The sequence below is a fragment of the Crassostrea angulata genome, chromosome 8 (genome assembly GCF_025612915.1).
Source record: "Crassostrea angulata isolate pt1a10 chromosome 8, ASM2561291v2, whole genome shotgun sequence".
In the NCBI taxonomy this organism is placed as follows: Eukaryota; Metazoa; Mollusca; class Bivalvia; order Ostreida; family Ostreidae; genus Magallana; species Magallana angulata.
The window spans coordinates 51,453,751-51,473,297 of record NC_069118.1 but is presented as its reverse complement, the minus strand read 5'-3'; the positions used below and the strand labels follow the sequence as shown (position 1 = coordinate 51,473,297).

Here is a 19,547-nt window from a genome sequence, read left to right as displayed (position 1 = left end):
TCCTGCAAGAAGCAAAGCTCTTAAACCAATAACAAAAGTAACTAAAATAAAAAGATGAAAAAAATCGAATATTCCTGGTACGACTTAACAAAATACGAATGATTTTAAGTACGACTTATCAAAAACCTTTCCGATTTTAAGAACGACTTAACAAAAAAAATCCGAATGTGTTACAGTACGACTTAAGAATTATTTATAGTACGAGTTAATTTTACTTTTAACATTACGCTATTTTTTAAACCAAGGACGCGGAATCAAAATTTCCGGAAAAATCAATTTTTAAACCCCAATATCTCTGTAATGCATCGTCCGATTTTAAAACGGCTTTCAGTGTTAGATTCAGCTAAGTTAGCTCTACAAAACACATATTCATTTTTGATTTGATCTGAAAATTCATTTTTTCGAAAAATTTGTTTCACTTCCGGTTTCGACCGGAAGTGACCGATTTTCATTTCGAGCCTTATTACAGAGGTAAATTGATCAAATCATAACCATTCAAAATTTCAAGCCTCTATCTTAAAGCGTTTTTGAGAAAAGTCCGGGACAAAATGACTTTTTGAAATTTTTAAAAATGACGTCACGTCAAAACGGAAGTAACCTTCTCTTTAAAACTTTTACATTTTTGAGGGACGCTAACTTGCAAAAATCTCTGAAAATTTCATTAAAATCGGTTTAAAACCTTTTGAGTTATGAGGCAAAAAAGGAGTCAGAAGAAAAGAAAAAGAATAATAATAATAATAAAAAGAAACAATAGAATAACAAGAGGGTCTTCCGTTGGAAACGGAAGACCCTAATAATAAAAAGAAACCGAAGAATAACAAGAGGGTCTTCCGTTGAAAACGGAAGACCCTAATAATCTTAACCAGCACAATAATAGAAAGGTCTTCCGTTGGAAACGGAAGACCTTAATTAAACATAAGAAACATGCATGCACTATAACAAATAAAAGGGCACAATTTATTTTTCAAAATAAATTATATATATACCTACATATTTCTGTCAACGATATTAAACTCTAATAAGACTGAATAAACTCAGGGAAATGCTGAGCATCTCAACAAAACACATTCCATTAATCTACCATTACGCAAAAGATCATATCGAATTACCGATAGAATGAATTGTATTTTAGTACTTTGTTAATACATCAGATTTTGCTTAATTTGCTTAGGTAAACATTCAACTGTCTGATTTACCGAAGTCTCTGTTTTATCTAATACCTAAAAATTACAAAATACAGGCAATCGTTCCCAGGTTACAAAGCATAAATAATGAACACGAAACAAAAATCAAAACAAGCTAAAACCACCGTCATATGTGAAAATTGTCAATGCATTGAAATATTTAACCTCAATTTACTTCACAAAATTGGCACCACAGTCATCCTCAAAATTGCTACTCCATTGCACGGATTTCGTTGTTAAAAAATTAAGTTTGCCAGATTGTTTTGATAATTTGGTTTTCGAAAAGAACTTTATCTATGAAATTTCTTCTGAAAATTATTCCCACATAAATGTTGTATTTACAAATCTAGCTCAGATTCTTTGCATGGGGTTGAAGTCACAGTAACGGATGTTAAACTTATCGAAGAAATGCTTTATTCCCGCAACAAATAAATAAAAAGTCATTCACTAATTCTCCATATTTTTCAAATTATAAAGAAGTTTATTACTAAAATTAACCTTGAACTGCAAGGACAATTTTTATAAAACTGCAAAAAAATTGAATGTGCAGCACGCATGGAAATCGACAGAGACCCATTTCAGAGTGTTTTAATGATAGTTACTTTAATTTGAGAAACATAAACATGTATTTGCCTCTTAAAGGCGAAAATATGCGTGCCTGAAATGTCTATAAAAGGATATTGTTCAGTTTTACAAAAACATTTTAAAGACTGGTACATAATGAAAAGATAAAGTAACAGATGTTAAATAAAACATCAAACTACATCCCTTTATATGATACAAGGGAAGTATTTCTTCAATAAGTAATTCAATATTTCTAATGATATTGGTTTGTCAAATAATGGTTATTGACATAAAAAGTGTAAAACTTATGAAATTTACTTCTCCTCTCTCATATCATATATTTTCAACCTGTCCTTGATTTTGATTTGGATTGGCAGTTGTATTTCCGCTGTATTAAATACCATCGAGAAAAATAAGAAATTCATGTTACATTAAATCAGGTGACGTTTAATTTACTGATTTAAGAATATTCATGTACATGTAGATTTCTTTAACTATTATGAATGCAAATATCACAGACGAATTTATTTGACGTTTTCAATCTCAATCATTATTGGATTAGTCTTCGTGACATGTAAAACGAACAAGGCGAAATGTTTTTTCGAATGGGGCGGGGTCCGTGGAATAATGCTATAGAAGGATGGATGGGGGAGGGGGAGGGGGGTCCGGCCATTTTTTCGATAAACTAAGTATGTACATGTAAATATGTATAGTTTTTCAGATGGGATCCGGACCCTCCCCTTCCATGTAGATCCGCACAAACACCGTGACCAAATTTCATTCAATTAACTTTTCATGTTTAATAAATTGCTTATAAATCATTGAAAAAAAATTAATATTGAAATGTGTCTTTTCATATAAATGTATAAACAATTAACTTAAAAATTGTATCTCTGTATGATAAAGCCGATACTGGGAGTTGTATTATAACTTCTTTATACATAACTAAGCTCCTTAACATCCGTTACCATTGCTCTTTTTAAATGATACATAGTCAGTGGATATTTTACCAAAAAGAAAATACATACAGCTTTCAATGGATGTCGTTACATGTACATGTTCTCAACTATGCGCATTGTCAAAAAACAATCATATGTATTTGTGTATATATCTTATATGATCGATAATCGAATATATATTCACTAGTATGCATGAAAATATAAACTTTATGTAACAAATTTTGGGATCTATCAAAAATGCTGCTGTTGTGATAAATTCGTTCTTACGAGTGTTTTTTACTTTACTGTTACGTCATGGATGCCTAGATATTTGAAAATTTCCGATTAGTAATATTAATATCAAAAATAGAAGATAGTAACGCTTGTTAACGGTAACCCTTGTTAACATAGTCATATATTTTATTGTTTTTCTTTACATCATTGCTTTAATTAATTTGAATATCCCCCCAAAAATGAAGCCATACAACTATTTAAACGATATATAGGATGGGATTATTTAAAATATATTGTTTACACAGAGGAAAAGTGGTAACGCTTGTTAATCCTTCATCATATGACAGTGAAAGAATCGGAGAGATGCCGAGTTTTTTAACAATGCATATGCCATATTATAGTAAAAACGGATTATATACTGAATTGCCTACAAAATACATGAATTCAAATGAAACTTTATTTATAAAAGGTCGTTTGGCTTAGTTTCTATTGGAGGGTAAGTATTTGGTAACGCTTGTTAATGCTAATATTGCGACAGGTTTTAATAAACCTTGGTTAAAAATATTGACAAGTGGCAATTGCTGTAGTCTCTAAGATGTTTGGGATTTATTACATCAAAAACTTATATTTCTATTTTTTCCTTTCCCGACTTCAGTAGCTGAAAAATGGACAAACATTATCACTACCATATATGGCGACATATGGAAATCACTGTGGCATCTATAATTTGGCTGTTAAAATAATAATAATTCATATAAAAAATTATCCCATTGTTGTCTATCAATATTTACAGCGAATACAAATATACCAGTCTGTGGCATATCCTAAAAAGTTCAATGACATTGGTTAATTATTATTGACGTAAATTGAAAAATCTCGATCTGCCCCAGCTTTCATTTTGTCCCGGCCCAGGTTTGCTTACCCATTTTACCAAGAATCGTATGGAATAACGAACCCGAAGCTATAAACTGATTGAAGCACGTCTTTCCTTTATTATTATTTTCGTAATAACTTTGATTTGAAACAGAATTAGCCCATAATCTTTGCAATTTTCCTTACCATAAGGATTATTACGTTGAATTTGACTCAGTAGTTCTTGAGGAGAAGATTTTTAAAAATGCACCCCATTTTCCTCCAGTTTCGAGGTTTTCTCCGCTTTGAATAAAGATCAGTCTTTTATTTCTACAATTAATTTTAGGCCTTCCCATAAGATTGCTTTGTGCCAAAATTGGTTGAAATTGGCCAAGCGGTTTTAGAGAAGAAGTTCAAAATGTAAAAAGTTTACAGACGGACGGACGGACAGGCGGAGGCGGACAAAATGTGATCAGAATAGCTCACTTGAGCTTTCAGCTCAGGTGAGCTAAATAAAAATGCGCAGCGCCAAAAGAAATGTCCATTATACGGTTGTCCATCTCCATCAATGATATAATAAAACTGAAAGTTACGATGTTGCCATCAGTTGTATGCACACCTTTAATTTTTGTTTCCTTACTACAAAAACTAAAAAAACCGATAGTGTTGGGTGGTTTTTGGAAAAAAGAAGACTTAAAATACTAAAAACACGATAGATTATTTATTCTTAAAAATATATAAAAGCAGGTGCAGCAACATTGGACTCCCAGTGTGGCCATTGGTACCTGTAAAAGATGAAAAAAGAATAAATAAGTAAGTTAAAAAGGGAAAACAAAAGAGAAAAGGTTTAAATGTGATCATTCACCTCACTCGCCAGACTTGGTGTGAAGAGTAATCCTTGGCATAACATTTTATTACAGTATAATATTTTCGTAGAATCTGACACATGTAGCGAGATATAAAGTCGTGGAAGCTAAATCAAGAAGATTTTGCACACAGAAAGACAGCCAAGCTGAAAGAAAAATGGACAAAAATCCAAGAAGAAAAGCAGGAAAAAAATTGTGTTTTGATCTTCTGGGGGTGGGGGGGGGGGGCTAAAATCCAGACAATTCGTAAAAAGTGCTTAATTCAAACTCTTCCGTGTGTTAATGTTGCTTTATTTAAGAAGGAAACCTAACTTAGAATTGCTAGAAGGTAGTAAATGGTAGGTAAAATGTTCGCACACGTCCATTGAGGAAGAGGAAAAAGGAAATAAAAGACAATTGAGATAATGGGCATAATAATTCATTTTGAGATTGGATGTTTTGGCACCATCTTTAATTTTTCCTCTTCAAATCACTTTATTTAATAACGTTAGAATTTGATATTTTTGATAAGTTTAAGAAAAAAAATTTCTATGTTAATTTTCTTGTCATTACATTGATACGTTGATCTACGTATTATATAATATTCATATTAAGAGTCTTAATTATTAATTAAGCGAGGCGTATAGTGTAGGTATCAATATCAATTTTACTATTTAATATTATCAAAATTGCGCAAAAATCTTCTTGATATTTAAAAAAAATACACATGTGGATCCAGGATGGCATGCTACTTTTTTACGTCAAAGTGCTTGAAAATTAAGCCCGGGCCTTTTTTTTTTTTTTTTGATAAACCACATCATAAGTTATTTCATTTACGTTTGTTAACTTTTATTAATTATTCGTGTAACGTTATTCTATGTTTTTCCTTAATTAAAAAAGACGTAATTGGTATAACTTCGAAAACTTTAGGGCGAACGAACGGCCAATCCAAGCCCCCCCCCCCCCCCCCGAAAAAAAACACCTATCAAAAATTCAAATGATCTTGCATTATTACAATACTGGAATAGTCAAACATCTTACACATTATTTTTCATCTCATAAAAGAAATCAGCTCCTGTCGAGGGCGGAAACGCACCAATGTCAAAGGGGAATTCCGGCATTATTTTATTCTCAGCGATGTTTTGATGTTATACCACCTAAATAAATCCGAATGCTGGAGAAAACGTACCCAGGAGAAAACGGTCCTAATTCCTAGGGAGAGAACGTACCCATGCAGGTACGTTTTCTCTTGGACAAAACGTACCCTTTAAAAATCATTAATAACAGTTTTGATATATATTCTGGGATGCAATAAAATAGATCTAAATTATGCAATAAACATCTGTATCACTTAAATTGTTGCTTTTGCATGTTTTTATATAATTACGTACATTAATTCAATTAGACAATAATTGAATTATATACAAATGCACAGACTTCGCCTGAGCAGTTTAATTAGTCTGCATTTAATCCATTGATATAAATAAGGTGTGTTCCCGTTTTGCACACAATTGATAATTGGGTATAGAACAATAGGTGTGATTTGTGTTGTGACAGCAATTATAGTCTGCTTTCGGTCAAAGATTTTAACTGGGTTTTTACCTGTGTTTTATCAGCGCCTTTACGATAAAACAAGACAAATATAGATATTTTGCTATTTTTAGGTCTAATAACTATCACCATTTTCTTAGTTTGATAAAATAAAGATAATGATAGATATATTTAAAAAGTCTTCAATTTCCGCACACTGATAAAAAAAACAATGATTAGATGATTTGACTTTCAAATTTTTGTCCATTTACCTTAAATATAAAACAAAATGAATCAGGAAAAATTGCTAGTCCCAAGCCAGAAGCTGATTCAATGGATAATTATATGATGAAGGGAAAAACTACATGAACAGTCATATGAGGTACTCCGTGTCTCTTTTTACAATCGAGTTGCAAATTATGTAAAACGCATGTTTATAATTGATTGTTTGGTATCAACAGAAAGAATATTATGAAAGAAAACAGATCTTCATCACAAAATATTTCAATCTTGACGTAGCGAACTTGACAGTAGTTCTTATGACATCACCGCTTTAGTATATGGCGGGTCACTTTCTAGTTTTTCAAATCAAAGGTTAAATACATAAAAAAAATCTGACAAAAATAATATTTTAATATTGATGCGATATAACTCAAACTGAAAAAGGTTGAAAATGCATGAATTAGGTCTACATTTGATAGGTTTTGTGAAATAATCTTTACAGTTTTTGAAGCATATAAAATTGCCGATTTATCATCATACAGTTTGTCTATTTCTTCGATTATTCAAGCCACAACATAAATGAAAAATATTAAGCATCGTTTTCACTAGACACTTCTCCTCCATTTATGTCAACAAAAGCAATAATTAAATATTAACATATGATATTTTCTCTTCAAACTTTAAGCGTGTACATGTACTTCCTATAGGCAGTAAGTTAAATAAAGGTGCTACATATTCAACATTTTTGCAATAATCTTTCTTATTTAAACAAAATAATGAAATTGTTTATGACCAAATTGATGTTTGAAATCAACTTCATGAATATGGATGGTAATTATTATGTAAATGTGCGTTTATGCAAGTTTTCTTGTAACATAAAATAAATGTAAATATAAACTGCGAGTAGATATGTTTTATTTATTTTATTGTCAATTGCCTCCGCAGGAATTGGGATATAGACTATAGCAATTAGGCAATTATCTCACCTGGTCAAATTCCCGTTTCGAACACATTTTTTCGATATCTATAGTCTGTCCCAAGTTATTGCTTCCATCACTTTTTGATGATTTTTAATAAAAATACACATACCTGTGAAAGAAATACAATTGAAATCGATGAAAGGGAATATATCCAAGATATCTTTATTGAACAATTATCCCTTTTCACTCATAAAATTTCACAGGAACGAAAACAATTTTCTTACGGAGATTTATAATGAGAAATGTTTACATCTTTTCTCCATTCGGAATACACTCGGAATACATCGCGCAATTTTTTAACGTTATCATCCGGGCTTATTAATAGCTGATGCAATGCAAAATCTCCGTGGACTTTCAATTTTGGGATGTGTATTGAAACCTGAAGCGGTAGAGGGGGCGTTTCAAAACAGATAATCTGGACATTTTTCATATTAGTAAATGAACGTAGTTTGAGCACAAAGGTATTTACTATTATTGATATATCAAGCAAAAAGTGGTGGAAGCAAAAAATCGGGACAGAGTATAATTTTCAAATGTGTGCAAAACGGGAACAAGCCATAAATAAAATCGTTAAAAAAATATAGATCGTCATATAATAGTTTTGATCGCAATATATTTGGAGAACTTGATTATGAGTATCTCGATAAGTCGATAGCGCGGTTTTTTTTCTCGATAGATTATACGTCATCTATATGAATAGTTGTTTTTTTTTTCATTATTGAAATGTCCCTTGAATATTGACACAACTTTGAAAGTCTCAAAGGTCTAAGTTGAAATTTTTTACCTCAAATCATGTCCAAGTCCTTTAGATATTAAATCGATAAATATAAGAAAACTTCTACGGGATCTATATTATTTAAAGATATCATTTATAAAATTTGTGTATTACTCTATATTTATTCATTAAAATATGCATAAAAGTAGTATTTAAAACTTATTGACATGTCCTAATCCTTTAAATATTTGAAACTGATACATATAAGAGAACTTATTTTTTAATTCAGATATCTATCAAAGTCATAAATTCCTCTATATTTATGCAGTAAATTAGTTATTAAAACTATTCAACTTTATGTTTATTATTTTTATAGTGTACCTTGGTACGTTCTCTCTTGGAGAAAACGTACCCTAGGAATTGGGTACGTTTTCTCCTGGGTACTTTTTCTCTTGGGTACGTTTTCCCCTGATACCACAAATCCTAAGTTAATCACGTGACGATCACAAAGGCCAACAAGACCAGGAAGAAAAATACCATAATCGCCATGTTGGATTTTTGTAGAGGTTTGTTTTTTTAATTAGTTGATTAATCACTATTTAATTTTTTTCAAAAAATCAAAATGGAATAAATAATAAAATGCGTTAAAAAGGTCTTAATCAACAAACTCGAACTATTGCATACGTGTACACTTTCAACATGGAAATTATATTGACATTAATTGAATAATTTACTGAAGTATGATAACCTATTAGTGATCAATTTTTTTTCCTTTAGAATATCTCTAAAAATCCCATCAAAGTGTCTGACCATGGACCCTGAGTACAGCCTTCAGGATTTGTTACGGTGTCATCTCTGTGAGACCCCGGGCCCCCCTATGTCCTGTGCCGTTTGTGACAAATATCTGTGTAAAGCCTGTGAGAAGGACCATCTCTCTGATCAATCCAAAGAACACAAAGTGGTGCCATTTGAAAAGAGGGGATATACTCCAAAGTGTCAAAAACATTCCTCAAAAATATGTGAACATTACTGTGAACAATGTGACATTCCTATTTGTGCAACATGTGCTTCCTCTGAAGAACACCATGGCCATAAATTTATTGATATAACTAAAACTATGGATAACAAGAAAGAAATCATTCATAAAGATTTACGAGAACTAGAGAAATCCATTTATCTTAAATACCAAGAGATTGCATCCATTATCCCAGTCCAGAAATCTGCTCTGAATGAAAACTCCCAAAAATTAACAACAGAAATTAACAAACATGGAGAAGACTTGCACAGAGAAATAAACACCATTATCAGAAACATGAAATCTAACGTGGAGGAAATGGACACCAAACACCTGGCTGTCTTAGACAAACAGGAAGATGAAATTAAACACACCATTTCTGAAATCACACATACCATTGCTGAACTGAAGACGTTACTGGACTCCAATGATGTCAGCCGTGTCTCTGCCTACAAATCCAGGAATGATGAATTCAGAAGATTGCCTCCTAAACTCACAGTGTCCTTACCAAGTTTTACCCCTCAGAAGATCAACAAGGAACAGCTTTATCAACAGTTTGGTTCTCTGTCAGCGTCATCTATCAAAACAGAAGAACATGGCTACACAATGGAATCTCCCGGTGCTGAGTCCTCTCCCCCGAACAGACCGCTCATTGATGTACCACGGATCATCACACAGATAAACACCGAGTATATAGGAGTCCTTAATCCATTATTCACTGTGTCATGTCTGAGTGATGAGGAGGTATGGACGTGTAGTTATGATGACAAAATCATGAGACTCTACAACCTCAGTGGGGAACTAGTGAAGTCAGTCCAAACCAAGTCAGGGAACATGCCACTGGACATAGCAGTGACAAGGAGTGGGGATCTAGTTTATACTGATAGAGATGATAGAACTGTGAACATAGTGAAGAATACACAGATACAGACAGTGATCAGATTACGGGGGTGGATATCTCGCGGTGTCTGTAGTACATCCTCTGGTGACCTCCTGGTTGTCATGGACAGTGATGATTATAAACAAACAAAAGTTGTGTGTTACTCTGGCTCCACAGAGAAACAAAGTATTCAGTACGACGACAAAGGACAACCTCTCTATTCATCTGGTGGCCCTAAATACATCAGTGAGAACAGGAACCTAGATATCTGTGTGTCAGACTTTAACGCCCATGCAGTAGTGGTGGTCAATCAGGCCGGGAAACTCCGGTTTACCTACACTGGTCCTCCCTCTACTATCAAGGGATCATTCTATCCACACGGCATCACAACAGACAGCCAGGGTCGGATCCTGACAGCAGATACTTACAACCACCGTATCCACATCCTGGATCAGGACGCACAGTTCCTCCGCTACATTGACAACTGTCATTTACAGTATCCATGGGATTTATGTGTCGACACCAGAGACAGCCTCTTTGTGGCTGAGTACAGCACTGGTAAAGTGAAGAAAATACAATATAACATATCAACAAACTGTGTTTATAATAATCAAACTATTTAAGGTCTTCCGTTGGAAACGGAAGACCTTAGTGTTTTTGCTTTGTTTCTTTTCCTCTATTATTATTATTCTTTTTTTTTTCTCCCACGTTTTCTCAAAAACACTTCAGCCGATTTTGATAAAACTTTCAGATCTTGTTTACTACAAAATTTGTAAGAAAAGTACGTGGGATTTTTTTGGTCGTCACTTCCGGTCCCGAGATATTAAAGATTTTATGTTTTTGCTTGTTCACGAGTTTTCTCCAAAAGTATTTAAGATAGAACTTTCAAATTTTCAGGGATGGTAGAGAGTGTCCAGCCGCAGTGTACTACGCATATTTGAACGTCCGCCGTCAATTCCGGTCGTCACCGGAAGGAAATGAAAAACCTTAATTTTTCAATTTTTGAGATTTGAATGTTTTTTATTTTTTCATTTGATAGAGACGTTCTCAAAACATCTGAATATGAAATTTGTTTTAAAATCGATCCACGCATTCTTGAGATTTTGGACTCCAAAGTCCTGAAGCGAGGGTCCGCGTAGCTCAGTCGTTAGAGTGGTGGACTTGTGCCCAGGCGACCCGGGTTCAGTCCTTGAGTGCCGAATCTTTTTTCTCTCTTATTTGTGTTTTGATTAATGATTTCGTCTTTAAAATGATGGATTTGAATGCTTTCCGTTTTATTTTTGTCATAATCAAAAATAATAGAGGCTTTTTTCAGTACAAATATGGAGCTCTTTTCCGTCAGCAGCTTTCTAAATTTAGACGCTCGTCGCATTGCCGGCATCAAAGACATGCCAAATGTTTTTTTCTTTCTTAATTTTGTTTTGTTTAACGATTTTATTTTTTAAATGATGGATTTTAATGTTTTCCGTTTTATATTTATCATAAATAAAAGTGATAGCGGCTTTTTTTCATTACAAATAGAAAGCTTGTTTCTGTCAGGAGTTCGCTAAATTCAAACGCTCGTCGCATCGCAGGCATCAAAGACGTGCCGCCGACTTACCCCTGCAGTACGCTGGGTCGCTTTGCCGGCATCAAAGAAATGCCGCAATCTCAATGACACGCACAATATTTAGCAATGCACCCACGTTTAAATAAGTATTCTACATGACCTTAAAAGGAGGAATGATTAGTATTTATTCACATATATAGATACACGCATGCATGTATATAAATGTGTTTATTGACATACGTTGCTGATATACTGATTCCCTAAACACTGTAAAAACTAGAAAATCCCTCTCTCTCTCTCTCTCTCTCTCTCTCTCTCTCTCTCTCTCTCACTCTCTGCGACAAGGTTTGAAAACTGACCACCCGTTTATGAGTGTTTCAACCTAAGAATAAACAGATATAAAAAAAAAAATCAATAGTTACATCTTTCAAACAACGCTTATACATTGTTCTAACATGTGTATTTTATTTAGAAATTGTGTAATATGTGATATTCAGAATTTAATATTCTACGTTTAATATAGAAGTCACCGACCGAAGTAGTGTAAAAGTACCCTTTCTGGGCCAGATACCTTACTATGGGCTCCACAGTGGAGCTGTGGAGCCGTTGACGTCATCCATAACCATAGCAACACCAATGACGTCATCCATAACCATGGGAACCCCAACATTATCCGTTCCATATGTTAACCCCTAGTATTGTTCACCTGTTAACCCTTACCCCCCCCCCCCCCCCATGTTGTATTTTATAACCCTACCAACTTTACCTTTGCACTTTCATTCACCCCTATGAGCCTTTTTAAAACAATTATCAATTAAATAAGCATAAATGCCACGTCATTGATAAATAAACTATTATAAATAAAAGAGATAATTGTAAAACATAAAGAGGATTCTGGTAGCCCCTAATGGGAGTTTTCCATGACGTAAACAGTAAAACCTTTTCGTCTAATCGATAAAAGACGTATTCAACAAAGGGAGCAAAAGATTCATTGAAAAAGCATTTGAATGGAGATTTACTCGACCGAAATACTACAGGTAAAAACATGTTTAAATATCACAGGTAGAAACATGTCTCGATGAACTTGGACATTTAAATGCCAGGTGTGTTCATGCATAATAGATCTTGATAATAAAGACATGAGCAAATATATAATAACAAAACTTGTTTGGTTACATATACGTTTATTCTTTTTATGTACATAATTACAAAATTTAAGCACAAAACACATGAACAGTCATACATAAGCTTTCACGTCGTTTGCATTGACCCAGGAATTGAATTTTGCAGGCCAGTGTAACCATTTTATAAGGTATTGCTTGTTTGGTCCTCGACCTCTAGATTGTAATATTTTTTCTACTTTGAATTCGTCATCTTTCCGGACGTCTTCTTTCTGTAGTTCTGCTTGGTAAAATGTTCCTTTGATCTCTTCGTCTAGATAGTCTTTGAGTCTGTATATAGGCAACCCGCTCCTTAGTTGTCTTTCCGATACAATGAAAATTTCTCCAGACCACTTCTCGTCGTATTCGCGTGAAAATATGTTTCTTAGATGACTGATTCGTACATGATCAAACACTTTGAATTTATAGGGTTTCTGTACTCGTTTTGTTTTTTATTTAACGGGTGTCCTTTTGGGCCAATACATCTTCCACCAAAAGTCTGTTTGCTTATCATTGGTCACTTTAACGGGAGCCATGCCAATTGTTCTATGATAGGTTCCATTGTAATTTTTGGCAAAGTCCTGTAGCTTATCAACGTGACGATACGATTGTTTGTAGGTGATGTATCGATACATTTTAGTCTTGATCGTTTTTATCACTCGCTCGGCGTAATTGGCTTTGACTTCGGTATTTTGAGCGTACAAATGATCGATATTTTGCTCATTCAATAAAGCATTAAACGCTCGGGATCGGAACTCTTGACCTTTATCTGAGCGAATTCTGGTAGGATGACGGCCTTCTCGAAGAATATTTTTAAAAGCTGCAGTGACACTTTCGCCTTTTTTGTTCTTCAGAGGTTGCATCCACAGGAATTTAGAAAATATGTCGATGACGATTAGTACAAATTCAATTCCGTCGTTTTCCTTGCTATATTTTGACATATCCATCAAATCCACATCCCATTGATCATCGATGCCAAGGGCCGTAACTTTGTTTTTCTTGAGCGGTCTCCGAACACCTCTCTGAAGACTGTAGGCTTCTTGTCTTTGTAACCATTTTCTGATCTTGTATTTACTCAAGACGTATTTTCCCTCCTGTCTTACAAATCTATATAATTTCTCAGGTCCCGAGAAACTTCCGGCATTGACAGGATCGTAGTATATCTTTGCTAAATAATCCTCCCAGGACATGTTGACATTTCAAGTCTCGTCGTTGGAATGAGGAAACATGTGAACATTCTCCCCTTTTATACGATATATCAAATCACGTGACATATATAATAAAAACAATAATAACAATCTTCGTTTCCTTCTTTATTTGAACACACATCCTTATTTGTATATACTATGAAAGAATGAAAAGGAAATAGTCTAAGAACTTTCTTCATTATTTGATTCCTGACTTTCTTTATCCTCTTCAGAATCGACATCCTCCTCTTCAGAATTGACATCCTCCTTTTCAGAGTCGATATCCTCATTCCACCCTTCCTCCAAAAGATGGCGGTTTTTGTTCAAAGCCATTTTGACAGATACCTGTTCATTATGACCATCGGAAAGGAAATGTTTAACATCTCTCATAATTTCCGAGTGAATGGGTCCGTTTTGTAACTGCAGGATGAACACGATGATTAATCCATAGTTCTCTGAGAATCTTTTGATGTCTTTGGAAATCATTTTTTCCTCTGTTTTTACTCTGGCGTCTTTTCTGGATAGACCTTCTTTGATATATTTATCGTATTTTTGGTCCCATTGCTTTTCGTTATGTTCTTTGGCTCGTTTCATAAGATAGTTAAAGACTTCATGTTCCTAGTTTTCCTGTTCCTCTTCTTTCTCTCCCGGATTTATTAAAAATCGCTTTGAAGGGGGTTGATCTTCATCATCCTCATCGCCCCGTTTTCTTTTTAAGGAAAAATTTTCTGGGCACCAACGCTTCACATGTCTCTGCAAGTCGTGGATATTTTCAAAAAGATGACCACAATCATCGCAGGAAGACATATCTTCAGAGAGAAGGTCTGTTTCTGTATTTTCTGATGACGTCAATTGTTGATCATTGGAAGAAGCTTTAAGATACGTCTGATTGTTTGATGCGTCGTTGAAAGGAATGCTAGTTTCTGTCTGTTCTGAAAACTGATCCTTTGCAGAAGGCTGGAGATGCGTCTGCTTGTTAGGCGGGTCCTTAGAATAGTGAGGAACATGTTCCGTCTTGCTCGGTTTTATAGACGATAAAATGTCTCTGCGCATGCGCAAATGTTCAGATGTGGTTGGTTTCAGGTCGATAATTAAATATCCGTAAGGTTTAGAGGTGGCTTCCTCAAAATGTCTTAAAAGATGTTGAGGGTTCTCGGGATACATCTGTCGAGCCAAAGTCATGACTTGCTGTCTGTCCACGGGGTTATTAAACAGGACGAGATAGTGACAATTTCGTCTCTGAGTCGGATCTTTGTTATGGTACAGATTTTGATTGATTGCTATGACTGACAAGTTTCTGTGATGACTACCCTCCGTAAATAGCTCGTTAATTCTGGAATCTTTAGCTGCTGTAGACATAAGATCATCTAGAATTATCAGATTCCTGGTCCCAGGATGAATAAAGGAATCTTGCTCTAAATCTAAGGGTTTACCCGGAATGAATTCAACAGAAGGATGCACAGTGGATTTTATGATGTCATACAGAGGTTGCCATCGTTTATACAGCCACAAGATTCTCTCAGGAGGAGGAGAAACCTTGGTTTTACAGTGTTGCAACAACATTTTAACAAAATATGTCTTTCCAGAACAGGTCGGTCCTGACACATTAGCTGTGAAGGGATGTTGGAATACAAAGTCTTGATATTGTTGTTGTTGTTGTTTCTCCTGTTGTTGTTGTTGTTGTTGTTGCATCTCCTGTTGTTGTAATTGTTGTTGTTGTTGCCGGTCTTGTTGTTGCCTCTCCTGTTGTTGTGGTTGTTGTTGTTGTTGCCTCTCCTGTTGTTGTCTATCTTGTTGTTGTTGCCTCTCCTGTTGTTGTCTATCTTGTTGTTGTTGCCCCTCCTATTGTTGTCTATCTTGTTGTTGTTGTTGTCGTAACACTTCAGATTCTCGCATGTCATGTTTATATTTCAAATGTCTTTTTAAACTATCAGGCCAAACATAAACACTGGAGCATAGATTACAGGTGTACATGTTGATTCTCTGAAGTCCTTCCGTACTATGATGGAAAAGGTTTTTGTTTATCATTTTTATAGACTATGTCACATGAACTCATTTGCATATATGTAAGTAAAACTGATAATAATGATTACACCTTCATGCTTGTTTTCTATTTAGTACTCTAGATTCTTAGTTTCCGGTGCCTTTGGACTCCAGAATCAAGGTCTCCGGGACCCTTGGTCTCCGGATTCAGGGATCCAGTATCTTAAGTGTTTCCATCGAGAGGCATGGAATGGACGTCGATCATTTTCATTTCGTTGGGGGTCAACCAACAAAAATCATGAGTCGGCAGCGACTGACTCATGGCCCAACCGTACAGATTGTTAGCATCCAAATACATTAGATAGTTTGAGGGTTGACAGGGGTCATAGTCGCTAAGATAGCGATTGTTAGCATTTGCATACCTTTGAGAAATCATAGCAATGCCGCCTCTGAGCCCTTTTTCTACAAACAAATGCATATCTGGATCGGTCAAAAGCTCAAGTTGAACACCTGTCATCTTGAGAGCGGCCTGCCATGCTAGTCCCGGGGCCGTGTAAAAATGAGCCGCATCGAGGCCATACATGTTTAAGCAGAGATCACGAGAATTTTCAAACACATCAGCTAAAAGATGCACGTCGGTTTCCATGTACAGATCATGGTATTGTCCTAAGTTCTGAATGTTGAAAACATCCCAAACCCATTGCGCATGCAAATAGTCTTGATCGGACACAGTTTTACCGTCAAGATCATTGTAGAAAGTTCGTTGTGGTGGAAGTGTCGTTTCTTGAAACTTTTTGAATGAGTTCATGTAGCGGTAAGGATACACTCCTTTTCTGCTTAACAGTTGAAGCTTTGTCTGCTCGTTTCCTGGGTGGGTAGTGGCTACGTATGCTTGGAGATGAGGAAATCGCATGAAGACCCTCTTTGGCTAGATTTGTCGATAGTTTGTCGAGAGATGTAGACAAAAATTGGAACGTGTCGACAAAATCTAATCTTCCTAAAGAAAACGAAATGTATTTCTCGTGGTTCTGGGGAATGCAGTTGATCTTTTTGTGCTTGTATTTGCCGAGGGCATTCATGATATGGTGAGCATCATATCCTTTTAGGTTATGGAAAAATACCGGTATTCTCTTTCTGAGTCGAAGGTTTAGATACAGTTACAGTTACTGTGAGCTGCGCCTCGAAATTTTCCCGTCACGTGGCAATGATCACGAACGGTATCTTCTCCCAATTCTTTGTTGCAGATGTGGCACTTAGTTGATTCCTGAAATGTTTAGTCTCCTCTTCAGACAAATCCATAGGCTTTGATTCGCGTAGGACCCCCAAAAGCTCGTCTTCTAATTTGATTAGATGGTCAATAAACTTGTCAACAGCATCATGACCACGGTATGTCACGTGATTCATTGTGATATTTGATGAAAGTCCGACAACTTTGTAAGTAAATCCGGAGGGGATGTGTTTTGCTAGTTTAATGGTGGACGATTTACTAGGATCCGGTTGACAACCATAATGCCTCTCAAGAATACTTTCAAAGTCGGCATAGATCACAAATGGAACATTGAGTTGCTTAGAGACATCGCTGAACACTAGCCATTTATCTTCTTCAGTTGGCATTTCCGTTCGCTGTGCCCCAAGTACTTCGCAGTAAGGCACGTGTTTTTCTAAAAGGCGCTGTTTAGTGAATCCATGCAGACAATAATGACAATGAAACAGTTGGTTTCCTTTATGTCCCTCATTCAGTAATCTGTTAAAGTTTTTTATCCAACAGTAGTGTGAGTTTTCTCCTCTATTAAGAACGAGGAGATCGACGTGTTTTAATCCTCTTTCTCTTGTCAGATGGAGAGGATATAATTCTCGTTTTTCATAACCAAATACATTGATAGAAATGTCGTTTCTCTTCTCGAATTTGGGAATATCTCCGACTCGAACGGAAAATGAAATGCCTGCGAAGTCTAGCTTTTCTATATGTTGCACATAATTCACAACTCGTTCAGGATGATTTGTTACTGGGTAAAGAGCAGCTAATACCGACCACATGAAGCATTTTTGATCGGTATTCTGGACGTTGACAATGGCTTTTTTGCTGGCAAGTTTTGCTGGAAGTGGTAAATAACTGGACCCTTTTATCGGATTGTATTGCACGATATGAATTGCCACTCCAAGAACCTTGTCCAGTACCCAGTTACTGCCTTCTCTTTGGTATTCAATGAAAGAGTTGAACATTTTCATGATGCTCTCCCTCAGAGCGGGTTCAATATCGTTGTTGTTAAGCACTACATGGCAACGCCCGTGGAAATGGGGTTCTGCTATTTCCACCTGTTCTCCTTTGGTCTTGGTGAATCGCACTTGTAGGGTGAGATAGAATTTTATTCTTTTCCTTTTAATGCGTTCTTTTTTTAAAATCGATCTGATAGTCTGTTCCTTAACTTTAAGGAAGGTCAAGGACTCGTACTTGCTTTTGTCTGTCGCTTCTAAGAAAATTTTCTATAAATTTCCCTCAATAGCCTCTTCCTCTAAATTACAATCTTCTTTGACCTCAACAGCTTCTGTCTCTATAAATCAATAAAAAAAAAATTATGAACATAGATGATTTAAAATTAAGAAGGAAAAAAAAGAAGTAAGAAAAACAACACTTATCGCTTTACCATTTATATCGTTTGATGATTTTCCACCGCCTAATTGATTAGGACACACAATTTCTTTGTCATCACTGTCACAGTTCGTTGAATCATCCACCGTTTCAAAATCATATGATTTTTTATCTGAAGTTTCTAGGTGGCTTCTTGTGTGACGTAAATAGCTACCCCTTCTGTTAAAGTTTTTTTCCACAAGTCTGACAGAGAAAGGAATCTGATCCATGTGTAGATCGCTCATGTCGAAGCAAATTCGATAGTCGAGTGAAACTCTTTCCACAAACTTCACAAGCAAATTTATCAGCGGGCATGTTTTTTTCTGTTTAAAAGTATTAATATTTGTTATGATAATTTTTTATATGATAATCAATCACTACTTACTGATTTTTAATTTAATAGTTTAATATGCGTCAGTGTATCAAATCCGAAACCCCTCATAGCTCCATATCAGAATAACAAATTGTAGTAAAATTGTTTACTCAGTCGTAAAACCTATACCTTTAAATTTCATTATCCAACTCATACAAGTCTATTATACAAATAGAAAGCACTGTTAAATCACTCAACCGGAAAACCAAACAATAAACAATCTTTACAATTAAAATAACACTTCATTGTAGCTATTTAAATACATTTTTTCATGTTTTTTAATTCACTTTTTGTCTATTTATTTTTTAAAAGAATGTAAAATAGTTCCAACCTTTAATGGATTATTTCCGATATCTAAATAGCAACAACACAATGCAAACTTCTATGAAACAATCTCCGATGAGAGGTCTTTGGCAGTTGTAGTATATTTGATTTAAAAGCGAAAGGTTTCTGAATTTATATCTGCATATATCTCCATGGTGATTCTAAAATATCAATTTATCTGATTGGTTACTTTATGATCACGTCATTCTGTCGTCATAATCACAGTCATTGTTCATTAAAAAGGGGTAATTTTCCATTCGGAAAGTCCAGTAGAATTATTTATAGAATTTTTGATTTTGTTGATGAATATTATTTATTTGTTATTTAGGAAGGAGATTTTGAATACTATAATTGCTTACTGGATACTTCTCATGAGATTTAAC

The 19,547-nt window shown here is 35.0% G+C and overlaps 1 pseudogene; it reads left to right on the top strand.

Annotated features, from left to right (window-relative positions):
- The first annotated feature begins 8,836 nt into the window (after positions 1 to 8,836).
- LOC128157680 (uncharacterized) lies at positions 8,837 to 10,522 on the top strand (annotated as a pseudogene).
- Positions 10,523 to 19,547: the final 9,025 nt, after the last annotated feature.